Source organism: Nannospalax galili, unplaced genomic scaffold, assembly GCF_000622305.1.
Source record: "Nannospalax galili isolate Female #2095 unplaced genomic scaffold, S.galili_v1.0 scaffold1104, whole genome shotgun sequence".
Taxonomy (NCBI): Eukaryota; Metazoa; Chordata; class Mammalia; order Rodentia; family Spalacidae; genus Nannospalax; species Nannospalax galili.
This window is the reverse complement of record NW_008350769.1, coordinates 251128-267263: the sequence shown is the minus strand read 5'-3', so window position 1 is coordinate 267263 and position 16136 is coordinate 251128. Positions and strand designations below refer to the sequence as shown.

Sequence of the window (16136 nt, the reverse complement as noted above, 5' to 3'; positions counted from 1 at the left end):
GCAGATCTCTGTGAGATTGAGGCCAGCCTGATCTACATAGTGAGTTCCAGGTCTACAGGGATATCCTGTCTCAAAAAGAAAAAGAAAAAAAAAAAAACAACACAAAAAACCAACCAACCAAACAAGCAAAAAGATTTTTTTTTTTTTTGGTCTTTTTGAGACAGGGTCTCCCTGTAGCCGCTGCTGTCCTGGAACTATGTAGACCAGGCTGGCTTTGAACTCACAGAGATCCATCTGCCTCTGCCTCCCAAGTGCTGGCATTAAAGGCGTGTGCCACCACAAGACTTTTTTTTTTAATTATTACGTGTATATATGTGCGTCTACATGAGTTTATGCGCACCATAATAAAGGATCTTTTTGGCACTGGAGTTACAATAAGTTATGAGCCACCTGGTGTGGGTGCTGGGAACTGAATGTAGGTCCTCTACAAGAGCAGTAAGTGCTGTTAACCATCTTTCCAGCCCTTATTTTGGGATTTTTGAGACAGTATCTCACGTAGCCCAGTTCATGTAGAACTCCCAATGTAGTCTAGAATGACCTTGAACTCCTGATCTTTCTGCCTCCACCTTCCAAGCGTTGGGATTATAGGTATTTGCCACCATGCTTGGCTAAAATTTTTGTTTTCTTGAGTTATATGTAAATTTGAGTCTCTTCTTTTTTTTTTTTTGAGACAGGGTCTCCCTGTAACCCCAGCTATCCTGGAACTTGCTATGTAAACCAGGCTGGCCTTGAACTCACAGAGATCCACCTACCTCTGCCTCCTGAGTGCTGGGATTAAAGGCGTGCTTGAGTCTCTTCTTAAAGGCTTCAGCCTTCCTCTGTTCTACAGTTCAAATGGGAATATGGCAGTGACTAGTTTTGACATTCAAATAAGGAAGGACACTACCCTAGGGGTAAAGCCACCACACAGACACAATCTGGATCCCTGAGTAACCACAAGGGTAGATTCCCACCTTGGTCACCTTGGCTCATTCACCTTAGCTGAATCTTTGCTATAGCATCCTAACCTGACCTAATCAGTAGAGCCACAACTCTTTGTTTTTATCGACCTGGCAGCTGTTCTCTTTACCACACACTGGCAGCTGTTCTCTTTACCACACACTTTAATAACTGCTTCACACCAAAACATGTGGTACCACTCTTATGTTTATGTTGTGGAGAGAGCAGCTTGTGTAGTCTAGGCTGGCCTTGAACTCTCAATCCCTGGCCTCTGCCTCCCTCCTAAATGTTGGGATTAGAGGACAGGACCACCATTCCTACCACCTGTGCCAGTTTTCCAAATAACTGGTTTCTTTTCAGTTTATTTGTCTTTTTGAGATCGGGTTTACCTGTAGCGCCAGCTGGCCTGGAACTTGCTTCGGAGACCGGGCTGGCCTCAATCTCATAGAGATCCACCTGCCTCTGCCTCCTAAATGCTGGAATTAAAGGCATTAGCGACCATGCCCAGCTGGAGTTTTTTTGTTGTTGCTGTTGTTGTCTTTTATTTTGAGACAGGGTCACCCTAGCCCTCATTGGCCTAGAACTGGCTATGTAGAGCAGGCTAGCCTCAATCTCAGAGTGCTGGGATTAAAAGGGTGCCACCACACCCTGTTTGGTTTCCTTTTTTATAAAAAGGATTTTATTATTACTTTATATGTATATGAGTGTTTGCCTACATGTATGTAAATACACAACGTGCACACAATATCCAGCAGAGTCCAGAAAAGTATGTCAGATGCCATGGAACTAGAATTGGGAATGGTTGTTAGCTGTCATGTGGGTGCTGGGAACTAAACCTGAGTCCTCTGGAAGAGCAGCCAGTGCTTGTAACCACCTCTGAGCCATTTCTCCAGCCCCTTGGTTTCATTTTAAAACAACAAACAAACATGGCTTCAAGATCTACCTGTCTCTGTGCCACAACACTCTGCTTTTCTTTAAAATTAAAAAAAAAAAAAAAAAAAAAAAAAAAAGCAGAGGAGGTAGGTAATGCTATAGCTTACATACAAAAAGAAAAAATATCAGATCCACTCTTTTTGTTTGTTGTGTTTTGCTTTGTCTTTTGAGAAAAGGGCTCATTATATAACCCGACCTGGCCCAAACTCACCATCCTCCTGCCTTGGCTGGGATTACGGGGTATGTATGGCACAAGACCCAGCTTTCCCCACTGCATCTTTTTTTAATTTTTAAGAAAATTTTACTTATAGCTAGGCATGCTATAAATAAAATTTAGGAAGACCCTGTCTCAAAAAGACCAAAAAAAAAATTATTATTTTTATTTTATGTGTATGCATGTATTGCCTGCATGTAGGTAAATGCACCCATGTTGTGCAATGCCCGCGGTCAGAAGAGGCTGTCAGATCCCCTGGAACTGGAGTTAGAGACAGTTGTTAGCTGCCATGTGGGTGCTGGGATTTGAGCCTGGGTCCTCTGCAAGAACAGTGTTCTTAACTGCTGAGCCATTTCTCCAGCCCCCCGCCCCACACACCAACTGCATCTTAAATTTTTATAGGGTTTTGTTTTGGAGACAGGATCTAATCCAGGCTTGCTAGAACCTACTATCTTCACTTTGTAGGCCAGATTGACCTTGAACTCACAATTCTTATGCCTTAGCCTCAAGTGGGAGGGTTACAAGAATGCAAAACCCTGCATTCCTTTAAAATTTCATATACTACTACTGCTAAATATTGGGAAGATAGTATTCAAAAAAAAATTTTTTTTTTTTTCTTTTTGAGACAGGGTCTCCTTGTAGCCTGGGCTGTCCTGGAACTCACTGTGTAGACCAGGCTGGCCTTGAACTCAGAGATCCACCTGCCTCTACCTGGGATTATGTGGGTGCTGGGATTAAAGGTGGGTGCCACCAAACCCAGCTTCAAATAAATTCTTAAGTATATCTGCAAAGGGACTGGAGAAATGGCTCAGTCCACTGGCTGCTCTTACAGAAGACCTAGGTTCAAATCCCAGCACGCACATAGCAGCTAACAACTGTAATTCCAGTTCTGAAGATCCAACACCCTCTTCTGACCTCCTCAGGCACTGCATGACACCAATGCACTTATATACACCCAGGCAATATACAAAAACACATAAAGTAAAAATAATGAATAAAATCTTTTTTTTAAAAAAAAGTGTACACAGCTTTTGATGACCTAAGTTCAGCTCCTAGCACTGTCAGGCAGCTCACAAGCAGCTCTAGGGAGATCTGAAGGCTCTGCCCTTCATAGACACCTACACTCAAATGCATATACCTACACAAAGACAAAGACAGACAGACACACACATGTTATTAAAAATTTAAAAAAACAGGGGTCTGGAGAGATGGCTCAGTGGTTAAGAGCACTGGCTGCTCTTGCAGAGGACCCTGGTTCAGTTATCAGCACCCACATGGCAGCTAACAACTGTCTGATACTCCAGTTCCAGGGAATATGATGTTCTCTTCTGGCCTTTGCAGGCATTGCATGCATGTGGCACACATACATATATGTAGACAAATACTAATACACATAAAATTTTGAACACAAATTATTTTTTTTAAACAAGCCAGTTGTAGTGATACACACCTTTATTTCCAGCACTTGGAAGGCAGAGGCAAGTGGCTCTCTAGGAGATTGAGGCCAGCCTGGTCTACATAGCAAGTACCAGGCAATCATGATCTTCCTGCCTAAACCTACTGAATGCTGGGTTTACAGGTATGTGTCACAACACCCAGATCTTTTGTGTTGCATGATACTGAAAATAATAATACAGGACTTCTACCACTAAGCCACAGCCTACCACCTAAGAATACTAATTTCTAATCCATGCTTAATAATCTGCCATTGAATTCTAGGCTTTTTCTCTTAAAGAAAAAAATTCAACGCTCGGTGTGGTAGCTCACACTTTTAAATCCCAACAATTTTGAGACTGAGTCAGGAGGATTACTGTGGGTTTGAGTTCCAGGCAAGCCCAGGCTACACAATTAAACTTTATCTCAAGAAAATGAACAAACAAAAACCAGATATGGTGGCATATGCCTGTAATTCTAGAACCTGGAAGCCTGAAGCAAGAGACTCAGGAGTTCAAGTTGGCTTTGGTTACACAGCAAGTTCAAAGCTAGCTGGGGCTACATCAGACCCTGTCTTAAAAAACAAACAATAATGGGGAAAAATAACTCAGTGACGTGCCTGCCATGCAAGCGTGAGGAGTTGAGTTCACTACCTAGACCAACATACAAAACTGAGCATGGTGGCCCATTCTCATAATCCCTGTGCTGGGGAGAAGGAGAAGACAGGTGGATCAGTGGGACTTGCTGGCCAGCCACCCTAACCCAAATCAAACCAGGTCCTACAGAGAGACCCTGTCTCAAAAAACAAAGTGGGCATGGGGGCTAGAGAGACGGGTCAGCAGTTTAGAGTACTGCTGGTCTTCCAGAGGACCTGGGTTGGGTTCCCAGCATCCATGCTGTGGCTAACAACTATCCTTAATTCCAATTCCAGGGGACCTGATGCCCTCTTCTGGCCTCCACAGCCACTGCACAACATAAGTGCACTTACACACATGCAAGCTAAACACTCACACACATAAAATAAAATTAAAGATTATAAAAAGCAGGGGCTGGGGAAATGGGTAAAAGTGGTTGCTATGTGAAGACCTAGGTTTGAATCCTCAAAATCCACATGAATGTGTACACACATGCACGCACACTAAACAAACAAGTTGACCTCTGGCCTCCATAGGCATATGTACACACACATGCACGCAGATCCACACATACAATAACATCCTAATAAAAACTGTAAAATTGCAAGACTATCCCATTTGGCTGAATTTCAACTGAATGAGATGTCAATTTTGAAGTTCAGCAGACATTACTATCCCAGTGTCGATTGTCCCTTTCCAATTAGAACATGCCTAACTGAACACTCTAGTTGAATCCTGTGTGAAGAACTGTCCCCAAATATTTTTAGTTAGCAGTTGGCATTCACAGATAATGCACTCACAGGGGAATTCCTCCCCCTTGTACATAGACTCTGACTTTCACAATAAGAATTTCAAGCTTCCATAGCTGTGTAGATAGCTGGTAGAAAACAAAAACAAAATTTAGATATACATATTGTTCAACTTCTAGGTACATGCTAGAGAAGTATAAACATGTCTACACACAAAAATTGGACATGAATGCTCAAGGCGGCTTTATATGTAACAGCCAAATATGAAACAAATTTTAACTGCTTTGAGTGAAAAAAGTCACGTAAGCTAGATGAAGTGCTGTGAGCCTCAGCTATCAATACTTTGGGAAGCTGAGGTGGAGGGTCACCTGAAGCAAATTCAAAACATTGTCTCAGAAACAAAAATACTGGCTGGGCATGGTTGACCACCAGCACTATGGGGGAGAAAAAAGCAGGTAGGTCAATTTGAGGCTAGAGTGAGACCTTATCTCAAATCTGCCTCCCCTCAAAAACAAAAAAGAAAAGGAAGGAGATGTAGAAGAAAAGACAAGAAAGAGTTCCTGAAAATGTGGTATGTCCATACATTAGAATATCATGTGGCTTTTAGTCAGGGGTGGTCACTCACCCCTGTAATCTCAGTATTTGGGAGGCTGAGTTAGAAGGACTGCTGAGAGCTCAGAGCTAACCTAGGGTACAGAATAAGTACCTGCCTTAGAAGATGAAGAGGGAGGAAGAAAAGGAAGAGGAGGAGAAAGAAGAGGAAGGAGGAGGAACAGGGAGGAGGAGGAGCATCATCATCATCATCATCATAGGTGTATGGGAGAAGAGAAAGGAACAGAAATGAAAAATGGCTGCTGCCAGGCATGGAACAGACACCTGAAATCCCAGCACTGGGGCTGAAGCAGATGTATCTCGAGTTCAAGCCTAGGCTACCTTGTCTCAAATATGAAAGAATGACTGATGAGCAGTATGGGGTTTCTTGTAGTCCAGAAGTGATGAAGGCTGCCAAGCACAGGAGGCAGAGGCAGACAGAGCTCTGTGAGTTGGAGGCCAGCAGAGTCTTCAAGCAAGTTCCAGGCTAGCCAGGGCTACATAGTGAGATCCTGTCTCAGGGGAAAAAGAAAAAAAAAAAAGCATATATTTATCTATCTACCTGTGTATCATCAGAAGTGATAAAAACTGCCGTGATGGTTGCACAGCTCTGTGGATGTACTGAAAAATCATTATATTACACAACTGTGAGGCAACTATGATACATTAATTACATTTCAATAAAGCTGGGCTAGTAGTATACACCTATAATCCCACACTCCACAAGGCTGAATCAGTACTACCATCAGTTTGAAGCCAGACCTGACTAGTGAATTCCAGGCTGGCCTGGGATACAGTGTGAGAACCTGCCTCCAAAAACAAAAACAGAAACAGCACCCAACAACAGAAATTCAAGTACCATTGGGCTAGAGGTGTAGCTCAGTGGTAGAGTACATACAAGCCTGAGCCCTAGATTCACTCTCAGCACAATAAAAGCAAAGTAAACAACAGAAGGGGCTGAGACATATCCCAGTGGGACTCAGCATGCAAGACAGTGGATTTGATTCCCCAGCACAACAAAACCTCAACTATCTGAAAACATTGCTCAAGTCAAGTTCCAGTGGTGTAGGCTTGTAATCCCAGTGCTTGGGAGGCTAAGGGAGGAGGTTCACTGTCTAAGACCAGACTGGGACTATATAGGGAGACCCTGTCTAAGAAATTCTTGGTGATAATTTCACTTATTTGGAATAAGACATGACTTAAAATCATGTATGAATACCGATAAAAGCTAATGAAAATATTAGCTGTTTTCAATTTTCTGTCTAAAATATTTCCTTAAGAAAAATATATCTCAAAAATTTCTTTGTGGGGATGGAGAGATGGTTCAGCAGTTAAGAGTATTGGCTGTTCTTGCAGAGGACCTGGGTTCAGTTTCCAGCACCCACATGGCAGCTAACAACCTTCCGTAACTCCAGTTCCAGGGTATCCAACGCCTTCTTCTTTTAAAAAATATTTTATTATTTTTATGTGTATGAATGTTATGCCTGCATGTAAGTACACCTTGTCATGCAATGCCCTCAGAGGACAGAAGAGGCTGTCAGATCCCCTGGAACTGGAGTTACGTACGGACAGTTGTTAGCTGCCATGTGGGTGCTGGGATTCGAACCCAGGTCTTCTGCAAGACCAGTCAGTGTTCTTAACCACTGAGCCATTTCTCCAGCCCATAAATAAATAAAATATTTTTAAAAATTTCTTTGGGGTAAGGCGTGGTGGTGCACTTGGGAGGCAGAGGCAGGCATATCTCTGTGAATTCAAGGCCAGCCTGGTCTACATACTGAGTTCCAAGCCAGCTGGGGCTACAGGGAGACCCTGTTTCAGAAAAAAAAAAAAAAAATGTCTTTGGGGAGGGCAACAAGCTGGCTCTCTGGTAAAGGTACTTGCTGCCAAGCCTGACAACCGAAGTTAGATTCCCCAGAACCCACATGGTGGAAGCAGATTCATAGACTCCTGCAAGTTGTCCTCTAATTTCCACATTCTCAACAAGCCTGAAGTACATGAGACTGCCTCTTTAAATTTAAAAAAAAAGTGCTAGTGAGCACTTTTTCTTGTTTTTTGTTTAGACAAGGTCTCACTTCCAGCTTCATTTTTTTGTTGTTTTACAAATGGGAGAAGGTTCAGTGAGAGTGGGAGAATGAGAGAGGGTAATTTGGGGGGGGAAATGACTACACTATACACATGTACACATTTGTCAAAGAATGGTAATTTTTTTAAAAAAAATTGACTGGACTCAATCTTACACATTCTTCAGTTGAATTCAGCTTCTAGGGTACACACCTGAACATAAGATACAGGCCACCTGAATCCACTAGAACCCCAGCACTAGAGAGGTCAATGTAGGACTGCCAAAAGTTCAAGGCCAGCCTGGGCTACAGAGTGATTTCCAAGCTAGGATGGGCCATGGACTGAGACCCTGTCTCAAAAACAAGGGCCACTGAGATTTGGTAAAAGCATTTGCCCTCAGGCAGGATGAGCTGAGTTTGATGCCTAGAACCCACATAAAGGTGGAAGGAGAGAACCAACTCCAAAAGGTGTCCTCTGACCTATATCGCCTCACATGTGCAATCCCCCACCCACCCATACCCACAATAATGATTTTTTTTAAGCTAGGTGTAGTTGGACACTCCTTCCTGGGTTCCTGTACTTGAGATTCAAAATTCAAAGTCAGTTTGAACTAAGACTATAAGCCATCTGAAAAACAAAACTAGACTAGTTAGAATACTATTTGATTATCAGAGCAAAAGGATTTGCAAAGACCTTACCAGTCTACTATAAAATGTCAAAAAATGACTTAAATACTTTCAATTCACTGGTACAAACATGCAGGATACATTAATTCAGTTGTACATATGAAATATAAGTTGTTCATTACCCCCATACTTGCTTAATTTTCTAGGGTGTTAAAAAGGGGGAAAAGTATCTCAAGGGTGTGGCTACTCATCTAAGGTCACACAAGTCAGGGCAGAAACCAACATTCTGGTTATGCCAAGCCTCCTCTTTTTTTTTTTAAAAAAAAAAAAAAAAAAAAAAAAAAAAAAAAAAAAAAAAAAACCTAATAGAAAAGGGGTCTATCAGGATAGTTCAAAACTTCTAAACATAGTAAAATTGATCTTTTAGATAAACACTTGGGCTGGGGTGTGGCGGCTAAGAACTTAGGGCTATCCGTCAAGAGCATATGAATTTCTGTGCAAATCCTTCCCATTTTTACCCCTTAGAAGACACACTTCACAATTCACAGTGGTAAAATGAAGTCAAGAAACTTGGGATCTCATGATACTGTTGGGAGGATAAAAATCAAAGGAAATGATGAAGTAATGAAAACGGTATTGCCCAAGAAGTCTAGGTTTGGTGTTTTTTGGGGAGGGGAGGAACGGGTGTCAAAACTGCAGTGGATTTGGACAGTACTTCAACCATCTGTGACAAGAATCAGGTAGCAAAGCTAGTCTACGATCATTTTAAGGGAATCGTATGTACTGTCCTCACCCCCAAAAGAATTCACGTTTCCAGGCTTAGCCCCCAAAATGGACCCGGGTTTTCCAAGCGCAGGTCCGTGTGAAGAACCGAATGTAGAGCAAGGGTTGAGTCCATGCGCCCCTGGCAGCCACTCCGGGGAAAGCCGGCTTCAACTAGCGCCCGCCGCGGGAGCACTACCGGACCGAAACGCACCCTAGAAGTTCGGACACCTCGGCGCGGTACTCCTTCCCTCCTACCTCACGCCGGGTCTCTCCCGCGTCGTGGGAAGCACCGGGCGATCGGCTGGGTAGTCTTTGGACCCCCTTCCTCAGCGGGTGCAAACCGCCCCTACCCAGCTCGGCCTGCCTGTAACCCCAATCCCCTCACCTGGCCCTGGCCCCTGCCCTTGGAGAAGAAAGAAGCGGCGGCGGCAGCGGCAGGTGCTTCCCACAGGGTCCCGGAGAGGCGGCGGCTGCTTCGGCCCGCGGCCCTAATCTACCGCCGCCGCCATGTTGGACGGGTGAGGTCACCCCGACGCGCTTCCGTCACGACGGGCGTAGGGACGGGACCAAGCTGAGGGGCGGGGCACAGGCGCTTGACGGGGGCGGAGCCAGGGTTCGGGGGCGGGGCCGAAGCCCCTAGCGGTACCCGGAAGTCAGCCTGTCTGACAGCCAGAGCGGAAGCGCGGCCGGCAGGCTCGCAGATCTGTTTGCGCAAGTGTGAATTGCGAGATGGTCTGTCCTGGCGCCTAGGGGTCTCTTAAATCTTACTTCTTTTTGTTGCAGAAGTGCGGTCTCGTAAAGTCATTCCCGCGAAGATGAGGCGGTCGATACCGACTCTGTGGGGCGAGAGGCTGTGGCATCGTAGAATGTGTTTCATTCTACAAACCTGTGAATTCCAGCTCTGTGCGAGCGAGTGGGTTAAGAGTCAAGGCTTGAGTCCCAGGAACTGCCTGGTTTGCAGCCACCTGCCAGGAGGTTGGTCGTCCGTGAAAGTTGGGAAAGTGAGAGACGAGGGTGGAATGATATAGAAGCCGTTCTAGAGGGAACCCAGCCCAGACACCGTGCTGATAAAGAACTCTAAAAGTAGTAACCCGGGGTTGGGGATTTAGCTCAGTGGTAGAGCGCTTGCCTAACAAGCGCAAGGCCCTGGGTTCGGTCCTCAGCTCTGAAAAAAAAAAAAAAAAAAGTAGTAACCCATTTTTGTCCACAACACCTGACAAGATGTGGACTGTACTTTGTGCTTGTGGATGCTTGTTTTCTGGAATCCACGCAGGCATATCCAACCTGTGGTCCAAGATAGCTGTAAATGCTTCTCCCCATAAAAATTGTAAGCTTGCCGGGCGTGATGTCGCACGCCTGTAGTCCCAGCACTTGGGAAGCAGAGGCAGGCGGATCTCTCTGAGTTCAAGGCTAGCCTGGTCTACATAGTGAGTTCCAGGACAGCTGGGGCTTACATGGAGACCCTCCTTCAAAAAGACAAAAAAAAAAAAAAATTGTAAACTTAAAATATTTTGGGATCTTTTGTTTAATTTTTTTTTGAAACTCGAGTGTACATTTGTCTAGCATGAATAGATAGTGTTCTATCATAGATAGTTAACAGTTGTGTTGCAATGTTAAAAAGGTTGGATGGACCAAGATGTCTAGCTAAAAGATAAATGCCCTGATTTAGGAAGCTCGTGCTGCTGGCTGTCCTCTTGCCATGAAGTAACAAAGACAGCACTGAAGATTAGGAGCTAGAAGGCTGTTGTAACATGCCAGATCAGACGTGATAAAGCTCAGGGCTGGTGGCACATGCCTTGCAAATCCCAGCACTCAGCACTTTGGAAGGCTGAGGCAGGAGGGTTGCCATAAGTTGGATGCTGGCCTGATCTTCACAGCTAGTTCCAGGCAGCTAGGACTGCATAGTGAGAGTCTATCTTTAAAAAAAGAAATGTACATTATATATATACATATATATATATATAAAATCTATATTTCTCAATATGTATATATATTGATTAAGAACTATGTAGGGCTGCTGGAGGATGGCTCAGTGGTTAAGAGTGCTTAGTGCTCTTACAGAAGACCTAGATTTGATTCTCAGTGTCCACATGACAGCTAACAACCATCTGTAATTCCAGTTCCAGGGGATCTGATGCCCTATCTGGCCTCCTCAGGCATTGCAGGATATGAATACACTTACAGCCATACAGGCAAAACACATATACACATAAAATATACATAAGTAAATAAATAAATAACTGTATATGGGGAGCTGAAGAGGTGGCCCAGTGGTTAAATAGTGTTTACTACTCTCACAGAGGTCCTGGATTCAGTTCCCAGCACCCACATTAGGGTGCTCACAACTGCCTGTAACTCCAATTCCAGGAGATCTGAAGCCCCCAGGTCACTGTAGGCGTCTACATTCAGGTGGTACACATAAAGTCACGAGGCACAAATAAATAAAAATAACCTTTTTTTTTTTTTGGTCTTTTTGAGACAGGGTCTCCCTGCAGCCCCAGCTGTCCTGGAACTCACTATGTAGACCAGTCTGGCCTTGAACTCACAGAGATCCGCCTGCCTCTGCCTCCCAAGTGCTGGGATTAAACGTGTGCGCCACCACGCCTGGCTAAATAACCTTTTTTTAAAAAAAAACACATAATAGAACCGGGCTTGGTGGCGCACGCCTGTAGTCCCAGCACTTGGGAGGCAGAGGCAGGCGGATCTCTGTGAGTTCAAGGCCAGACTGGTCTACATAGTGAGTTCCAGGACACCTGGGGCTACAGGGAGACCCTGCTTCAAAAGGACAAAAAAAAAAACACATAATGGTTCTCTGACCTCCATACCACATGGCTGCTCGTTTGCTGTGGCACATGTATACACACAAACACACAAATTTTAAAAAACTAGTAGTGACTGCCAGTGGCATTGTATTGCAGGTGATAAAAATGTTTAAAATTCACAGTGGTAAATTAAGTATACTGAATTCCACTTAATAGTCTACTTTTGCTATTATTATTATTTTAGCTTTTTGAGACAGGGTCTCCCTGTAGCCCCAGCTGGCCTGGAACTCACTATGTAGACCGTGCTGGCCTCAATCTCATAGAAATCAGCCTGCCTCTGCCTCCTGAGTGCTGGGATTAAAGGCATGCACCACCACACCAGGCTTGTTATTTATTTCTGTAATGTGTCCCATGCTGACCTGAAACTTGCTCTGTAGTCTCAAATAACCTTAACCCTGTATCCTCCTGTTTACTTCCTGAGCACTGAGACTACAGGCACAGGCTTATTCATTGCTGAGGATGGAACTCAGAGCAAGCACTCAACAAACTGAGCTATATCCCCAGCCTTTTAAATGTTTTCAAAAACATTATTTATTTATTTGTTTGTTTATTAATTTATTTATTGTGTGTGTTCATGTGCCACGACTTGTGTGTGGAGGTCAGAGGACAACTTTTTTTTTGTCTTTTTGAAGTAGGGTCTCCTTGTAGCCCCAGTTGTCCTGAAACTCACTATGTAGACCAGGCTGGCCTTGAACTCACAAAGATCTGCCTGCCTCTGACTCCCAAGCGCTGGGACTACAGGCATGCGCCACCATGCCCAGCTGAGGACAACTTTTTAAAAAAATTTATTTCATTTTAGCCTGGTGTGGTGGCACACACCTTTAATCCCAGCACTCGGGAGGCAGAGGCAGGCTGATCTCTGTGAGTTCAAGGCTAGCCTGGTCTACATAGTGAATTCCAGGACAGCTGGGGCTACAGAAAGACCCTGGTCTCAAAAGACAAAAAAATTTTTTAAAATTTATTTTATGTGTATGCGTGTATTGCCTGCATTTAAGTAAGTGCACCCATGTTGTGCAATGCCCGCAGAAGATGGAAGAGGCTGTTGGATCCCCTGGAACTGGAGTTACAGACAGTTGTTAGCTGCCATGTGGGTGCTGGGATTTGAACCCAGGTCTTCTGTAAGAACAGTCAATGTTCTTAACCACTGAGCCATCTCTCCAGCCCCCAGAGGGCAACTTTTGAATTAAGAGCAGTTCTCTCCTTTTACCATGCAGGACCCAGGGATTGAGCTCAGGTTATCAGACTGGGTGGCAATCTCCTTTACCCACTGAGCTATGTGGCCAACCCCTTACTTTTTTCCTTACTTTCTTTTTGAGACAAGGTCTTACTACATAGTCCAACTGGCCTGGAACTCATTATGTAGACTTGGCTGGCCTCCCTCTGCCTCTCAAGTGTGAGTGCTGGGACCCTTAAGGTTTTTTGTTTTTGTTTTTGTTTTTGTTTTTTGAGAGAGTCTCATTCTGTAGGCCAGGTTGGCCTTGAACTCTAGGCAATCCCTGCGGCAATCTCCTAAGTGCAAGGATTACAGGTGTAAGCCATCACAGCCAGCCTGTTAAAGAAAATCTTAACATGCTAACAATAACAATAACTCCAAATAATAAATCCTGCCAGGTGTGATGGCATACACCTTTAATTGCAGAACTTGGGAGGCAGAGACACACTGATCTCTGTGAGATTAAGGCCAGCATGGTCTACATAGGGAGTTCCATGCCAGTCAGGGCTACAGAGACACCCTGTCTCAAAAAAACCAACAAAAACAAACAATAAATCCATGTTTTAAGATTTATGTTTGTTTATGTGTATATGTATCTGTGTGAGTGAATGCCACCTGTGTACAGGTGCCTTTGGAGGCCAAAAGAGGGTGGTGAAGCCCCTGAAGCTGGAGTTGCAAGTGGTTGTGAGCCACCCAACATGGATGCTAAACTGCCTCTCCAGCTCCCTTATTTATTTATTTTTATTTTTGTTCTTTTTGAGACAAGTTCTCCCTATATCCCCAGCTGGACTGAAACTCATATGTAGACCAGGTTGGCCTTGATCTCACAGGGCTATACTTACCTCTGTCTTCCAAGTGCTGGGATTAAAGGTGTGTACCATCAAGTCTGGCTAAATTTTTCTAATGAGTTTTTTGGCTGCATGTATGCATGTATACCACATTTGTGCAGTGCCCACAAGGCCAAAAGAGGGCATTGAAACCCCTGAAACTAGAGTTAAGAGGTGGCTGTGAGCCACCATATAGGTACTTGGAACCAAACCCAGGTCCTCTGTAAGAGGAGTAAGTGCACTTAACCATTGAATCACCTCTCCAGCCTATTTGTTTATTTTTAAATGTCTTTTTTTCCTTTATTATTATTATTTAAATATATTTTATTTTTTTTATTCTATGTGTATGAGTGTATTGCCTGCATGTATATGAGTGCGCCTGTGTCGTGCAGTGCCGCAGAGGTCAGAAGAGCTTTGGATTCTCCCCTGGAACTGGAGTTAAGTACAGTTCGTAGCTGTCATGTGGGTGCTGGGACCATGTGGGTGTTGGGAATCAAACCTGGGTCCTCTGCAAGAGCAGTCAGTGCTCTTAACAGTTGAGCCATCTCTCCAGCCCCTATTGTTATCATTATCATTATTATTATTATTATTATTATTATTATTATTATTATTTTGTGTGTGGAGGGGTGTGAATGTAGATATGTGTATGCTACAGCACTCATGTTGAGGTCAGAGGACAACTTTCTTGATTAGTTCTGGACTCCCACAATGGGGTCCAAAGATTGAACTCAAGGCATCAGGCTATCACAGCAAGTTTTTACCTGCTGAGTCATCTTGCCAGCTCCAAAAGCATATTTTACTCCTAAGCGATATCTTTTGTGGCTTTTCATGGATGTGTTTTGTGTTGAGATAGGATCTCCCTATGCAGCCTATATGAGTCTTGAACCTGCAGCTGTCCTACCTCAGCCTCATAGTGCACACCATGCCAAGTGTTGTTCTTTAAAGCAATATCTAAGCTCATGAACTGCATTTGGTTGTTACAGCTCTTTGAATTTTTTATTTTTATTTTTAATGTGTGTGAGTGCACATGCAATGCCCTTGGAGTTCAGAAGAGGGCATTGGATCCCTTGGAACTGGAGTTATGAATGGTTATTTTCTACCATGTGGGTGCTGGAAACCAAACCTGGGTCCTCTACAAAAGCAGCCCATGCTCTTAATCACCGAGTCATCTTTCCAGTGCTCCCACCACTTTTTCTTTTTTTTTTTTTTTTAGACAAGACCTCTTATAACCCAAGCTGACCACTATATATCCCAGGTTATCCCATCCTGAGCCTCCTGCCTCACCTTCTCCAGTGCCAGGATTACAGGCATGTGTCACCATGTTCATCTCTCCTAACCATTTAGAGATGATTTATGATTTACCTGCCTGTTTCCCCCTCAGCAAATAGTCCAGATCTGTTGAGGTTGGGTGTGGTGGTGTATGCCTATAACCTGGCACTTGGGAGTGGAGGCAGGAGGATCAGAAGTTCAAGGTCATCCTCAGGTACATAGCAAGTTTTTGGCCAGCCTCGGCTACATGAGAACTTGTCTCAAAACAAAACAAAAGTCAGTTTGTCTATTTTAATGACTCATTTTCTAGTTAACCAGTTTGGGAGTAGGTTTATACCATGAACATACAGACCCATCTCTTTGTGAGTAGCCTGACAGGAATTTAGGCCAGGAGTTTGTGATGAAGCCACAAGCAAATAGGCTTATCTGGGAGTGAAAATCTTATGGAATTTATTTGAAAATCCATTTTAAATAAAGTTTCTCTATAAAACCTAAGCTAGGGGCTGGAGAGATGGCTTCTTGCAGAAGACCCGGGTTTGAATCCCAGCACCCACATCACAGCTAACAATTGTCTGTAACTCCAGTTCCAGGGGATCCAATGGCCTCTTCTGTCTTCCATGGGTATTGCATGACATGGGTGCACTTACATACATTCAGGCAATACACTCATACACATAAAATAAAAATAATAAATAAAATATTTTTTGAAAAAAACCTAAGCTTGGGGCTGGAGAGGTGGCTCAGTGGTTAAGAGCACTGACTGCTCTTGCAGAGGACCCAGGTTCGATTCCCAGCACCCACATGGCGGCTACAAACCATCCTTAACTCCAGTTCCAAGGGAATCCAAAGCCCTCTTCTGACCTCCGCAGCATTGCACAACATGGGTGTACTCACATATATGCAGGCAATACACTCGTACACATAAAATAAAAATAATAAAATTAAAAAAAAACCTAAGCTAATAGAAAAGGCTACTGAATTTGAGAAACTCTGAGTTGGTTAATACTTGCATGTTTAATAGGCTCTTACATTAAAAAAAATTTTTTTCAGACAGTCTT

General features: G+C 43.8%; 1 protein-coding gene across 3 annotated transcripts in view; it reads right to left on the bottom strand.

The window, feature by feature from the left end:
* The window catches only part of Bcl2l13 (BCL2 like 13), a 67260-nt gene extending 57745 nt beyond the window's left edge, over positions 1-9515 (bottom strand). For 2 of the 3 annotated variants that reach the window (XM_029570833.1, XM_017801893.2), the window contains exon 1: positions 9333-9483. The gene's annotated coding sequence lies outside the window, so the exon portion shown is untranslated. Of the gene's footprint in view, positions 1-9332 lie in introns of all 3 variants that reach the window. The other variant, XM_008847908.3, reaches the window with a different exon arrangement.
* Positions 9516-16136: the final 6621 nt, after the last annotated feature.